Raw genomic sequence first — 15,657 nt, forward strand, 5'->3', positions numbered from 1 at the left:
TGGCCAAGGTTTCTTCTTGTTGGAGAGGGAGGGGGGAGGGGGAACATTCACAGGAGATCATGTAATGAGTAATTATATCATTCACATTGGCCATTCCCTTGTGGCCTCGAAAGGGTTGTCCTGGTCTTCTTTATGGAAGAAATTTTGCAGTTCCTGAATCCCTTGAGAATCAAAATTCCTCCGTTGGTCCGATAGATGCGTTGGGGAACTCCATAGCTAAGGAACCAGTCTCTGACAGGCACCTTTGCCATTTTTCTGGCAGTTTTATCCTTTGTTGCAACAGCCCAGGTATACTTCGTCAAGGTCTCGGTCATAACAACAATGTTCTCTTTGCCATCTGTCAGCTCCAACACCGTAAAGTCAATTGCCAAAACGTCCAGTGGGCATTTGGCGAGCAAACTTCCAATGGCTGTCTTCAGTCCTGGATCTGAATCCTTCATCATGACGCATCCCTGACAGCGCTGGCACCATACACTTTCTATCACGCTATCATGCTCCCGATTATGTTTCCGATCTGCTTCCTATCACAACAGGATGGTTCACGACAACTTTGAACAATATGACCTCTTTTATAACAGTCGTAACATGTAACGGAACCCTTAGCGCCCGAGGGAGCCCTTGCGTCATTTCGTCATTCCCCCTTTTAACGTCATTTCGCCATTACTCCGTTAACTAATAAAAACACAGCATAACAAGATGTAATTTCATCTCCATCTCACTTCAATGACGACAAATCACTTCAATTCACTTTTTCACTGTGTCTCCTCATATTCATTGTGTTGACTGCGTCTCCCCATATACCTCCAAACATTCTGCCTGTGATTTATATTCCAGTTTTTAATCCCCCAAGATGAGGCACAAGGATCCCAGCAGTGACAGTGTTGTTTCTACTCCCAATAAATCAAAGAAAAGCATCAGTTTGGGAACTAAGCTCGAAGTTTTGAATCGCTTTGATAAGGCCGGTGAAGGTGTGGTCGACATTGGCATGGCGCTTGGTCTTGTATCGACCACTGCAAGGACAATTCAGACCAATGCTGGCAAGACTCGTGCAAGTTCTAAGTCTGTAACTAAGTGAAACGAAGATAAGTCGATCAAGAAATATCACGATGGAGCATCAGTCGTCCATCTGGGTCGAGGGTCAAAACCAGCGCCATATACCATTACGTTTGTAACTGATCCAGGTCAAAACAAGAAGTATGTATGACGATATAAGTGAAAAAAGAGAAGTTCCACAAGCAGACACTTTCATAGCAAGTAGAGGCTAGTTTGACTGCTGCAAGAAGTGCTCCAACCTCCATCGTCTCCAGGTAACTGCTGATGAGGCAGCTCGTGGAGATACTGGAGCGGCTGACAAGTTCCCAGGTGTAACGAAGAAAATAACTCATTAAGGTAGCCACTGTTCAAGAGAAATCTAATGGTTATATATATATATATATATATATATATATATATATATATATATATATATATATATATATATATATATATATATATATATATATATATATATATATATATATAAAAATAAATTTATCTTTTGAAAAACTACCTGAATCTCCACTTTCCTTCGTAATCTCTGTTTTTGATTGACTGCAATGTCTACTTCACTAACTCGGGTAAATGCTTTATCGAATTGTCCAATGCGGTCACCAAGTTTGTCATGTGGAATGTTTGCGTGTAATGTGAAAAAATCACAAGTTGATAGACATTTCACTTTACCCCTGTTGTGAATGTTGTGGATGTTATCGATTATGGGGCTGAAGTTATCAATCTTCAGGAAAGTTTTAAAAAAATATATTTGAATAAAACCTCACTTTTTATGCTCATTTTGTAAGCATTTTGTGAATGAGTTTCATTGCCCCTGTAATAATGCCAAACAATGGTTTCAAACTGTATTCTCTACCTTGGATGATGAACCTCATCTTACAAGGATCCTTGTGCATTTCAGAGATCCATCAATGAATGGTAACTAAAGGTGTTTATCTGTAACTAACACACACACACACACACACACACACACACACACACACACACACACACACACACACACACACACACACACACACACACACACGTAAATTAATCTGATTGCCTTGTAATTCACTCAACATCATTCTCTTTCTCGAACACAGAGTGTTATTCAGCAAAAGGTGGAACGGAGATGAGAAACGCCAATTCACCATCACCGGAGTGGAACCCGAAGTGATGCGTTTACTCAACGACTTCTCCTACACTGGGGTCTTGCCCATCACTGAGAATAACGTGGAAAACTTGCTCATCACGGCTAATTACTACTGCATCAATGATGCGCTGACACTCTGCTGCAATTTCCTCAAGAATCAGATGTGCTTCGAGAACTGCATCGGTATCTACAAGTTGGCTCAAACGTTTTGCTGTGAGGATCTCAAGATGACCGCGAGCAAGTTTGTCCTGAAAAACTTCGTGCACGTGGCCTGTGTAAGCGAGGAGTTTGTAGAGCTTCCTCTAAACGACTTGCTGCAGTTCATTGAGCGGGATGATCTCAATGTGCAGAATGAGGCATTCGTGTTTGAGGCTATACAGAAGTGGATTGGACATTCTGTGCACATGCGGAGAGAAAGTTTTGCAAAACTTCTCTCTAAGGTAAGCACTGCACCTTGCACCTGCACACAGCCACGGTCGTTATTTGGGGTGCGCACATGCACACACTAACACACACACACACACACACACACACACACACACACACACACACACACACACACACACACACACACGTTTCTGTAATAAAGCCCTTGGTGTGATTCGACTGTGGTTTAAAGCTACGACCTCCCAGACTCGGAGTGGACACTCTCCCCATCACAACAATTGAGTCTGGTCAACTTCGCCTGCATTCTCAGGCCCTAGAACTTTTACTTTCTTGTTATAAAATTTCAGTAACATTTTGGTGTCTCAGACTTTTCCCTGTGAAGGTTTGTGTGAAATTTCAGCAATCTCCAACATCACATCCCAGATATAATAAACACACACACTGCTTTTACGATATCGTGTGAATGGTGAAGTCACATGTGACCAAACGTCAACCATGAACGATTTTCCTATGATTGTCTGTGCCACGTTTCAAGTTCATCGAATTTAATAGTGATGGAGATATAATTACTCGAGCAGATGAAATATTTGGTGCACGTTGTGATTTATCTACGACAATGACTGGGCCTATGTCTTTGATGGCCAAAACTATGCCCATCTTCTCTTGGCCCAATTCTTTCAGGAACCGGCTGGTCAAGTCTGATGTGGACACTGGAGCGGATTCACATAGGAATTGGGGATTTGGCCGAGGTGCTGGCGATACTTCGCCTCCTCTTCACGAAAGACACCGTGAGATCTTTAACATCCACTACCTGATGCTCGCAGAAGAGACGCCGAGTCTAACGTCCACCTGAAGGATGGTGAACTTTGGGATGTAACATCCTGCTTTCGAAGCACCAATCCGACATTTTATAGATGGTTCACTAATCGAACCCAGACAAGGCAGTTCATATGTTTATGTACTTCCTCTGCACAATCCTGATGGACAATCAATCACCAAGTTTATTGTAGGAATAATGAAGTGATGAATTTGCTAACACATCTGCTCAAAGTCTTTCCACAGCTTTGCTTTCCTGAGTTGTAATCACACGTCAGCGAGTGAGTTGAGACGTGTATTCTTTTTATAGTTACGATGTACTTTCCCCAATCTTACATCTTTTAGAAATTGAACTTCAGAAACTTCGCAAGTCAATCACCAATCAAAACGCTCAAAAACGAAGATGTGAATGTCAACATCAGTTTGAATTGTTTCAGTTTAAGTTGTGTTGGATTCTGCAATTTAATACCTTTTGAGGTTTCTTTATATCAGAACAGAAAATTGGGTTATGTGCACCAACTAATAAGAACTTTCATAATTCCAACCTTCCCTGGAGTTGAGAGATCATGTCTGTGAAATCCATAATGATTGACATCTCCATTGCCATGATTCTCTGCACCCAAAGTGAAATATATTGATAAACTGGAAAGCATCCCAAAATGCAAAGCCCATCCGCATGCATTTTGTACTCAAACTAAACTTGCCAAAAACAATTGTGAAAAAAAATATTCATACATTTTGTTCATTTGTAATCTCCATATTCTCATAATAAAGTTTTGTTGAAGATTTGAGGACAAAAGCTCAGATGGTAAAAAAAAATGTTTTGGCCTGGACAGACACACTGATCCTCAATGGTAAATAAATGATGAAACATGGGACCGTTTTTTATTTTTTAAATAGCCATCTTCCGCTTTACATGCTATCATTATGTGCCATTATCATTGAAATTATTATTATGTACCATTACCATGATAATAATTATATACTTTTGCCATTATCATAATCTATATGAGGTTACCGAAGAAGCCCTGAACACTTTTGGACATTTTCCCAGCCGAGAAATAAACAGTTTACAGGGAGAAGCCTCCATTTAATCGGCTTTTCCCCTCGCAACCACATTCCCAGAACTCGTCTCTAAGGCGAAAAAAAAACCCCGCGGTCTCACGCTTGACAAGCTGTGTCCGGCCTAACAAGTGCTATTTGTAGTTACTATGACTTTGCTCTTTTACATTTTGACACAATTAGGAAATATTTTCTCCATATTCTCATAATAAAGATTTCTTGAAAATTTCATGACAAAAGCTCAAACAGTAAAAAGGTTGTTGCCTGGACACACACACACACACACACACACACACACACACACACACACACACACACACACACACACACACCCACACACACACACACACACAATTGAAAAAACCTGTCTCCCGCTGCGCTGCGAGGGGAGATGGGCTATGAACACTGAAATCACCTTCCCTGATCAATCCAATCCCAATGTTCCCTTTAGGCCTGTATAAACAGACATTTTATCCCTTGTACCTGATGTACCTATCCACAACCTTGTACCTAATGCTCCTCTCATACACTCATGTTACAACCAGACATACATTATAATTGATAATGTGTTATATCGCTGACGGATAAAATCTGCAGTATTTTGTCTTGTTGTCGAGAGTAGTGTGAGGGTTCTTCCCACCGAACCAATGGAGAACCGACACTGCAGCTCTCAGTGGTACGTGGGATGAGAACTACAGTATTGCAAGAAAGTATGTTTTCAGGTGGTCGTGATTGCTGTGCGACTCACCTTGCCAGGTCGATGAGAGCCATTTTGACTTGCATGATCACAATGTTTTTTTTTCATAAATAAGCTCGTTACACCTCTTTTAAGTTTTTCACTAATTTTGTTTCTTTCTCGACTTCTTCTTCATTGTTTTGCGTAGGTTCGTCTGTCCCTCCTGGACTCCGACTACTTTATGAACACTGTCAAGTGTCACGAGTATGTAAGGGGCTCAAACGATTGCCGAGAACTCATAATTTCTGCAATCCAGAGCATGTATTACCTGAGAAAGTCCCACATCGAGAAACGAGATGGCGCAACCACGCCTCCCCTATTCTGTGCTCTTTGCCTTTGGTGGTTGGAGTGGTGGGAGCCCAACCAATGCAATAGAGTGCTACGACTCACGAGCCAACATCTGGGTCAACAACACAGTAAACGAGGAAAGCCCACGTGCATACCATGGAACTGCTTTCTATCAAGGGTACATCTTCATCGTTGGTGGTTTTGACAGCATGGCGTACTTCAACAGCGTACGGCGTTTTGACCCTGTTGGGTTCATCTGGAAAGAGGTTGATAGAAATGATTACGGTTGCTATTATCTTCTTCTTCTTCTTCTTCTTCTTTTGGCTGCTCCAGTTAGGGATCGCCTCAGCGGATCATCCGTCTCCATTTTTGCTCTATCCTCCACATCTTCCATTGTCACACCAACCACCTGCATGTCTGCCCTCACCACATCCCTAAACCTCCTCTTTGGCCTTCCTCTTCTCCTCCTGCCTGGCGGCTCCATCCTCAGCATCCTCCCGATATACTCCGCTTCACTCCTGTGCACATGTCCAAACCATCTCAATCTTGTCTCTCTCACTTTGTCTCCAAACCGTCCTACCTGCGCAGTCCTTCGAATATACTCATTCCTTATCCTGTCCATCCTCGTCACTCCCAACGAGAATCGCAGCATCTTTAACTCTGCCACCTCCAGCTCCGCTTCCTGTCTTTTTGTTAGTGCCACCGCCTCCAAACCATACAACATAGCTGGTCTCACTACCGTCTTGTATACTTTCCCCTTCACTCTTGCAGCTACCCTTCTGTCACAAATCACTCCTGCAACTCTTCTCCACCCACTCCATCCTGACGACAGTCTCTGTTACTTTGGACAGTTGATCCCAAGTATTTAAACCCATCCAACTTCACCACCTCAACTCCTTGCAACTGCACCATACCACCACCCTCCCTCTCATTTACACACATGTACTCCGTCTTACTCCGACTGACTTCCATTCCCCTTCTCTCCAGTGCGTACCTCCACCGCTCGAGGCTCGCCTCAGCCTGCTCCCTACTCTACCTACAGATCATGATGTCATCCGCAAACATCATAGTCCATGGAGACTCCTGTCTGATCTCGTCCGTCAACCTGTCCATCACCATTGCAAACAGGAAAGGGCTCAGAGTCGATCCTTGGTGTAATCCCACTTTAACCTTAAACCGGTCCGTCATTCCTACCACACACCTCACCGCTGTCACACTGTCCTCATACATATCCTGCACGATCCTCACATACTTCTCCACCACTCCCGACTTCCTCATACAATACCACAACTCCTCTCTTGGCACCCTATCATAAGCTTTCTCTAAATCCACAAACACACAATGCAACTCTTTCTGGCCTTCCCTATACTTCTCCATCAACATTCTCAAAGCAAACATCACATCAGTGGTGCTCTTTCCTGGCATAAACACATATTGCTGCTCACAGATCGTCACCTCTCCTCTCAACCGAGCTTCCACTACTCTTTCCCACAACTTCATGGTGTGGCTTAACATCTTTATCCCTCTGTAATTTCCACAGCTCTGCACATCACCCTTGTTCTTGAAAATCGGAACCAGTACACTTAATCTCCACTCCTCCGGCATCCTCTCACTTTCCAAGATTTTATTAAACAATCTGGTTAACAACCCCACTGCCATCTCTCCTAAGCACTTCCATGCCTCCACTGGTATGTCATCTGGGCCAACCGCCTTTCCACTTTTCATCTTCTTCATAGCAGTCCTCACTTCATCCTTACTGATCCACCCCACTTCCTGATTCACTATCTCCACCTCTTACAACCTTCTCTCTCTCATTTTCTTCATTCATCAGCTCCTCAAAGTACTCCATCCACCTTCTCAACACACTCTCCTCGCTCGTCAGCACATTCCCATTGACGTCCTTTATCACCCGAACCTGCAGCACATCCTTCCCAGCTCGGTCCTTCTGTCTGGCCAATCGGTATAAATCCTTTTCCCCTTCCTTTGTATCCAACTTCTCATGACGCTCGTCATATGCCTTTTCCTTGGCCTTTACCACCTCTCTCTTCGCCTTGCGCCGCCACTCCTTGTACTCATCTCCACTTTCTTCATCTCTCTGGCTATCCCAATTCTTTTTCGCCAACCTCTTCTTCCTGATACTTTCCTGTATTTCCTCGTTCCACCACCAAGTATCCTTGTCTTCCTTCCTCTGTCCAGATTTCACACCAAGTACCTTCTGAGCTATCTCCCTCACCACTTCTGCAATACTTTCCCAGTCGTCTCACACCTCTTTACCACCATCCAACGCCTGTCTCACCTCCTCCCTGAATTTCACGCAACAGTCTTCCTCCTTCAGCTTCCACCATCTGGTCCTTGGTTCAGCCCTCACTCTCTTCCTCAACCTCACCACCAAAATCATCCTTCAAACCACAATCCGATGCTGTCTCGCTACACTCTCCCCTGCCACCACCTTACAGTCTCTTATCTCTTTCAGGTTGCATCTCCTGCTGAAGACGTAGTCCACCTGTGTGCACCTTCCTCCACTCTTGTACATCACCCTGTGCTCCTCCTTCTTGAAATTCGTATTTACCACTGCCATTTCCATTCTTTTTGCAAAATCCACCACCATCTGCCCTTCCACATTACTCTCGTTGACACCATACCTACCCATCACCTCCTCATCATCTCTATTTCCTTCCCCAACATGCCCGTTGAAATCCACTCCAATCACCACTGTTTCTTCCTTGGATACATTCTCCACCACTTCATCTAACTCACTCCAGAAATCTTCTTTCTCCTCCATCTCATACCCCACTTGCGGGGCATATGCACTGATGACATTCATCATCACCCTTTCAATTTCCAACTTCACACTCATCACTCGGTCAGACACTCTCCTCACCTCCAATACCCTCTTAACATAATCCTCCTTCAGGATTACCCCGACACTATTTCTCCTCCCATCCACACGATGGTAGAACAGTTTGAAACCACCTCCAATGCTTCTCGCCTTACTCCCCATCCACTTGGTCTCTTGTACACACAGTATGTCTACCTTCCTCCTCTCCTTCTTCTCCTTCGCCCAGCAGTAACACAGTTTCCACCGGTACCCTGCTGGCCAACGGTACCGGTGGTGGTCGTTGGTAACCCGGGCCTCGACTGATCCAGTATGGAAATCTGGTTTATGATCCACATATTGATTTGGCACAGGGTTTATGCCGGATACCCTTCCTGACGCAACCCTCCCCATTTATCCGGGCTTGGGACCGGCGCTGAGAGTGCACTAACTTGTGCAACCACAGTGGCTGGGTTATTACTATTGCTTATTATAAGTATTATTATTAATATTATTACAAGACAAAATGGAGCAGAGAAAACCATCATATTTGGGATATTATCTGATAGTCCTTGGTAACATACCAGGTATTTACAACATACGAGCCATTAATAACGTATGTCACTGGTCCCATCCATCCATTGGGACCATACTCTGTGCAGAGCGTTGGTTCTGCCTCAGCAGTCTCCGTGGCTCGTGGGCACAATCCTGGACGGGTCGCCACTCCGACACAGGATACCAGCAAGCTGACACTCATTTTGCCGACCTCAGAAGGATAACAGGCAGAGTCAACCCCACCTGGTGTTAATTCAATAGCTGAGTGGGATTTGAATACAGGATCCTCAATCCCAAGCCCAATAAGTCACTGGTGCGGTTCATTTAATTATCAAACCTTATCAAACAATGTGCCGGTGATGCCAGTGCAACCCAGTGTGACCACTCCTTGGCTTTTTTTCACAAGATCTTGGCTATTCGTTGTTCACCTTGGCGTCTTGGTTTTCTTGGCGTATCGGTTTTCTATCATCATCGCTTTTCTGAAACCTTGTGAATTCTTGGCTTTTTTCATTGGCTCACCTTGGCATTTATGAAAATGAGGAGTGGTCACACTGGTGCAACCGATAACATACAAGGCAATAAACAGGATAATTAGGAATTCCAATGTGATGCTGTGTCAAAATAAAAATGCACACAGGGATCAGTCAATTCCAAAATGACCATTCCACAGAAGCAGAATGGGTGTTCATGTTGAGGAATTAATAAAGTGTTCCGAGGCAACTACATCAGGGAACACCAGATTCTTATGACATAGCAGGGGAGATAATAGTATCTGGAGCAACAAATTGTTTGGCATTCATTGAGCAAATGTGCCAAAGGATGGGCCTTGGATGCAAATGGCGGATAGTTTGGAGAACAGGGCTGGGTGGCAGAACGTATGGAATACTCAGTTGATGTCAAACGAGATTGCTCTGATCTTCGCTTTTAAGGTTCAGCAGAAGTAGCATATCTAAAATGATGCAGCCATGACAGAAACCAAACTTGTGATCTGGGATCAAAGAGTTGGAGAAGACACTTATTATTTTAAAAAAAACCCAAAACAAACAGGGATGAAAAACAACTGTAATAAAGTGAAATGTCACAGGCGAAGCACGTGATGAATTGTTTTCATGTACAACCAGGTCATGTACCATTATTAATAATATGTTCCCATAGGTTGCCCCCATGCACTTCCATCGGTGTTACGTGAGCATAGTTGTGCTTAACAACTACTTGTATGCTCTTGGTGGATTCAATGGCTTCACGCGCCTCAACACCGCTGAGCGCTACGAACACCAGAAGAACCAATGGATCGTCATCCCATCCATGCGAGAACAACGCAGTGATGCCAGTGCAACTGTGCTCAATGGAAAGGTAGTACTGGCAGCACTCACCATTATGATAGTTCGTTACACTCCACATCTCTGTCTGTCACAGTCTGTTTTCACACTTGTGTGATGTTGATTGTGGTCAATTCGGGGATGTCAGGTCCTGTTTTAGTACAAGTTCAGCAGATACATCAGTTTGAACGTTGTCATTGTCGGATGTTTTTTTAATATTGGTGTTGTGTTATGATTGTTAGTTGATTTGTGTGCTTTCATTACTCATAGGATGTTTTGACCAGTTATTTGTGGCATACTTGCCACTGAGCTGGGCACTCGGTGTTTTGTAGTTTTATTATTTGTGGGTTGGCAGGATGGCCGAGACATGCGCACACTCGCTTCTCAGCTGTCTAGCCTGGTTTCAAATCCCGACCCAGCTATAAACTGTCATCGCGGTGTTTCATCAATGTGTGTGCTGTTCCTCGGATGGATGTTACGCTGAGAGTCCCATCTGTCGGCTGGCATTAATTGGTGGATGTTAAAAGATCCCAATGTGGCCTTCGCAAAAAGTAGGTGAGTTATTGCCAAATTGCCGACACCCTGGCCAAATTCCAAATTCCTGCCCTCAACACTGTTGGGAAGGCAATGACAAACCACTCATTATAACCCTTGCCAAGAAACTGCTTCAGCAGCACCAACACCCTGCAATCGAGTGTGGTACATCAGAATCAGAATCATCATATTGTACTGAATTGCACTGTCATCTTGTTATGATGCTTCACTGGATCAAACTTAACTGAACACTACAAATCTGGCGCTACACTCGCTGTATGGGAGATGGGCATCTTAAGGAGATGGGGATGCGCCAGGAATCTTCCTGGGGGATGTCCAGACGGAGGCCCCTGGAGTATCGGTGGAAAGTGAATGCCGCGACGTGCTGCTCCCATACCTGACCATACTCCCAGACTTGACCATGCTCCCATACCTGACCATGCTCCCATACCTGACCATACTCCCAGACCTGACCATGCTCCCATACCTGACCATGCTCCCATACTTGACCATGCTCCCATACCTGATCATGCTCCCATACCTGACCATACTCCCAGACCTGACCATACTCCCATACCTGACCATGCTCCCATACTTGACCATGCTCCCATACTTGACCATGCTCCCATACCTGATCATGCTCCCATACCTGACCATGCTCCCTGACCATGCTCCCATACCTGACCATACTCCCAGACTTGACCATGCTCCCTGACCTGACCATACTCCCATACCTGACCATGCTCCCATACTTGACCATGCTCCCATACCTGATCATGCTCCCATACCTGACCATGCTCCCATACCTGACCATGCTCCCTGACCTGACCATGCTCCCATACCTGACCATACTCCCAGACTTGACCATGCTCCCATACCTGACCATGCTCCCATACCTGACCATGCTCCCATACTTGACCATCCTCCCATACCTGACCATGCTCCCATACCTGACCATGCTCCCTGACCTGACCATGCTCCCAGACCTGACCATGCTCCCATACCTGACCATACTCCCAGACTTGACCATGCTCCCTGACCTGACCATGCTCCCATACCTGACCATACTCCCAGACCTGACCATGCTCCCATACTTGACCTGACCTGACTCGCTGGGGCCGCAGCATCTCGGAGCACGCCATCATTCGGTTGAAGAAACAAAGCTGTCTGTCTTGCTTGCATTTATATTCTTGGCTTTAAATATCCCAGTATCTCTTTTGAAAAGAGAAGCCATTGTGGACTGGTGCTCTTGCCATATTCCAGCTTGGAGCTAGCCTTATATTTAGCACTTGTACTTGATGGGAGTGCTGGGTTGTGGATATTGCACAGACATGAAGGGGCACATGGCCTCGTCCAGTGTTTCAATCTCCCTGAAACTGGCAAGTTTTTTTTGTCTCTAGAGTCGAGGCTCGTGGAAGAGCGAGAACATGGAATGGATCAGGATGCAACATCACAAAAGGAACAGCAGAAAGAGAGGGAAAGGGTGAGAAGCCAACAGCAGGTCAGATGACAAAATTAATGGAGACGCACAACAAGGGATGTGTGGGTAAGGATGAGGGGTAGGAGAGAATGCAAGGGGTGTGTAAGATGGACACAGAGCAAAATTTGGGGGTGGGGTGGTTTAACGGGTGCAGAATAGATCATGGTTTTGGATTGCGGATGATCTGAGATGGTGGACAACAGCTGTGTTGAAGACCTTGAGGGAAGAATGAGATTGAAAAGAAGGTGAAAGTTGGCTTCAAATGAGTGGAGGTGAGCAAAAGGATGTTGGTAGTGGACCATGTGCACCCCGCAGATACCTTTAGGGGGCGGGGAGAGGAGCAAAGCACAGAGAGGACAGACAGTGCAAGACCAGAAAGGATATAGAAAAAGACAGAGAGACAACCAACCTGTTGACGACCGCAAAGTGATAGGCTCATCTACTCAGGTTGATCACGGGAGATGCCGAAGATCTTGAAAGCCTTGGTTTACAGGGCATCAACCCGAGCAAGGTGTGAGGCAGTGGTGCCAGCCGAGACAGGAGAGCAGTACCCCCGTCAAGCTGCAGACGAAAACGTTGTTGGTGGACAAGAGTTCAGGTGTGACAAGGAAGGACTTTTCACGATGGAGGATGCCAAATCAGTGACTGGCTTTGGAGGCCACTTTCGAGGTGTGATTGTTGAGAAAGGTTTTATGTAAAATGAAATGTCTTTTTTTTTTCTTTCTCTTCTCATCATGAAGCCTTGATCATTTGTTTTGTATGTTTTTGTGAGTAAATTAATGTCATATCATGTTACAGATCTTCATCTGTGGAGGGTTCAATGGGAATGAATGCCTTTCAACGGCAGAATGCTTCACACCAGAAACAAATCAATGGACTCCAATAGCATCGATGAACAGTCGACGCAGTGGTATTGGTGTCATCGCGTGTGGAGGCTTTGTCTATGCGGTAAGATTGTATGTGCCAAGCATCACACAAATTGGCTCACAGTCGGCCCTTAACTTCACTTGGAAAAGTCATGAACAGATCAAGAAGCATGACATGAACTGACAAATGGAGGGGAGATAAAGGGTGATCAAGAAAATTGTACACCAGATTCCTAAAATGAGCATGGTTTAATTCAGAGGGTCAAGGCAGGCAGACACAACATTTCTATAAATGAAGTCCTGAAAAATGATTCCCACTTATCGTATGTCGATCGGTCGATGTCAGCTGTAATGGAAATTAGGAAAGAGGAAATTCAATGCCAGTTTGCTTGGTTCCCACAAGGTTACGACTTTGATTCCATACATATTACATATAGTTTGATATTTATGTGTGCACAGGTTGGAGGGTTCGATGGTATGAACAGACTACGCACAGCTGAGGTTTATAATGAGGATGTGAACTCGTGGTCCATGTTGCCCAATATGCTCAACCCTCGCAGCAACTTTGGACTCGAGGTGGTGGATGACATTATTGTGGTCGCTGGTGGATTCAATGGCCTCACGACCGTCTGCAAGGCTGAAGGTTACAACTGCAAGTCAAAGGCGTGGTACGATCTGGCTGAGATGGCCGTGAACCGCAGTGCACTGAGCTGCTGTGTTGTGGATGACTTGCCCAATGTGGTGATGTATGCAGCTCCGAGAGACTTCCTACGATCGCCTGTCAGAAGAGAAGATGGTCTCCAGGCTTCTCTGTCAATGCTATAACAAACTTGATTTTCAACAAACATGTGTCGACAATGTATTACGGTCAAAATTTGTACAATGGATGAGCAATTTTATCAAGGGTTATTGAAAAAAGATTGTGAGATTTTTATCAGAAGATAATTATTTTCGAAGAACAAAGTTTACCTTTTTGTTGTCCAAATAGTTAGTACTGTTCATGTTGTATTAGTGGTTAAAATGTATCTTTAATAACTGACCATAATAAATTATTTCTCAGTTCAGTTGCTCACTCGAGCAGGAAAAATCAAATGCATTTCATGTAGACCCGAACCACTGTTTCTGCAGCTTCTTATTCTGAGGCTTCATCAAAGGGAAACATGACAGTCATGGTTGAATTTGTTTGTCTCTCACCATGATAACCCAGAACCCTCAGCTCAAAGAAGCTGGAACTTTAAGTTTATATTTGCATCCTATAAATGAAACAGGATAACTGTTAGTTCTCTCTCTCTCTTCTTTCTCTCTTTCTCTCTTTCTCTCTTTCTCTCTTTCTCTCTTTCTCTCTCTCTCTCTCTCTCTCTCTCTCTCTCTCTCTCTCTCTCTCTCTCTCTCTCTCTCTCTCTCTCTCTCTCTCTCTCTCTCTCTCTCTCTCTCTCTCTCTCTCTCTCTCTCTCTCTCTCTCTCTCTCTCTCTCTCTCTCTCTCTCTCTCTCTCTCTCTCTCTCTCTCTCTCTCTCTCTCTCTCTCTCTCTCTCTCTCTCTCTCTCTCTCTCTCCTCCCCCTCTGTTTTTAATATATCTTAATGCAAAATTGCTGTTTGTTCATTACCTCAATAATGCAACTTCAAAGCTGAAGCTTAACACAGACACTGTCACAAAACACTGATGTTCTCCACTTGATCTCTCAAAACTGGTGCGTGGGCGAACTGCAAACTGAGCTTATTTCAAAAATAACTCGAAGTGCACTCGGTGGAGCAATTCCTCCACCACGTCATGCCTGATCCATGAGAACATATCGGGCCCAATACATTTTTGAAATATCATGTTATACAGTACTATATCGATTTTGACCTTGTGTCTTAATGGTGAAGAATCACTTTAAAAATTAAATAATCCTCGTATCCAGATGCGGATTTTCACCAAAATCGAATCAATTCATCCTCGTCACACGTACAACCTGCACACCAAGTTTCATCCGAATCCATCCCCAACTTTTTGAGCTATCCTGCACACAGACAGACAAACAGACAGAGAGGGGTGAAAACATAACCTCCTTCACCTTCGGTGGCAGAGGTAACAAGGAGCTGATACTCTAGGTCCCCTGCCTTTTTGGGGTGGGATGATGAATAGATCCGCTTAAAATGAACGCGAAATCTTGATTGATTTTTGAAATATTTCGTACACCAAAGTATGTGGACAGATGATCGGTTGGTCGGTCAGTTGGTTGTATGGAGCTCATTTTAATGTCTCCCATATCTGAACTTGTCGGAGGGGTGAGGGACAATAACTAATAGACATACCAAGCATGCAGTTTGCACCATCTTGAACCCAACACAAATAATTCTAAATTACCTCTGCCACCGAAGGTGAAGGAGGTTATGTTTTCACCTCTCTGTATGTCTGTCTGTCGATATGTCTGTCTGTGTGCAGGATATCTCAAAAAGTTGTGGACTGATCTGGATGAAACTTGGTGGACAGGTTGGGTGTGTGACAAAGACGAACTGATTCGATTTTAGTGAAGATCCGGATCTGGATACGAGGATTATTTAATTTTTTTCAGTGATTCTTCACCATTGAGAGATGGGGCCAAAAACAATATAGTATTGTATAACATGATAC

General features: G+C 44.4%; 1 pseudogene across 1 annotated transcript in view; it reads left to right on the plus strand.

The window, feature by feature from the left end:
* The window catches only part of LOC147008513 (kelch-like protein 10), a 42,702-nt pseudogene extending 28,107 nt beyond the window's left edge, over positions 1 to 14,595 (plus strand). Inside the window, exons 3-7 of the transcript XR_015053304.1 lie at positions 2,133 to 2,622; positions 5,332 to 5,737; positions 9,997 to 10,194; positions 12,973 to 13,122; positions 13,500 to 14,595. The product of XR_015053304.1 is annotated as a kelch-like protein 10 (transcript). The remainder of the gene's footprint in view (positions 1 to 2,132; positions 2,623 to 5,331; positions 5,738 to 9,996; positions 10,195 to 12,972; positions 13,123 to 13,499) is intronic.
* Positions 14,596 to 15,657: the final 1,062 nt, after the last annotated feature.

Source organism: Eptatretus burgeri, chromosome 18, assembly GCF_056783735.1.
Source record: "Eptatretus burgeri isolate ZD-2024b chromosome 18, Ebu_testis_v1, whole genome shotgun sequence".
Lineage (NCBI taxonomy): Eukaryota > Metazoa > Chordata > Myxini > Myxiniformes > Myxinidae > Eptatretus > Eptatretus burgeri.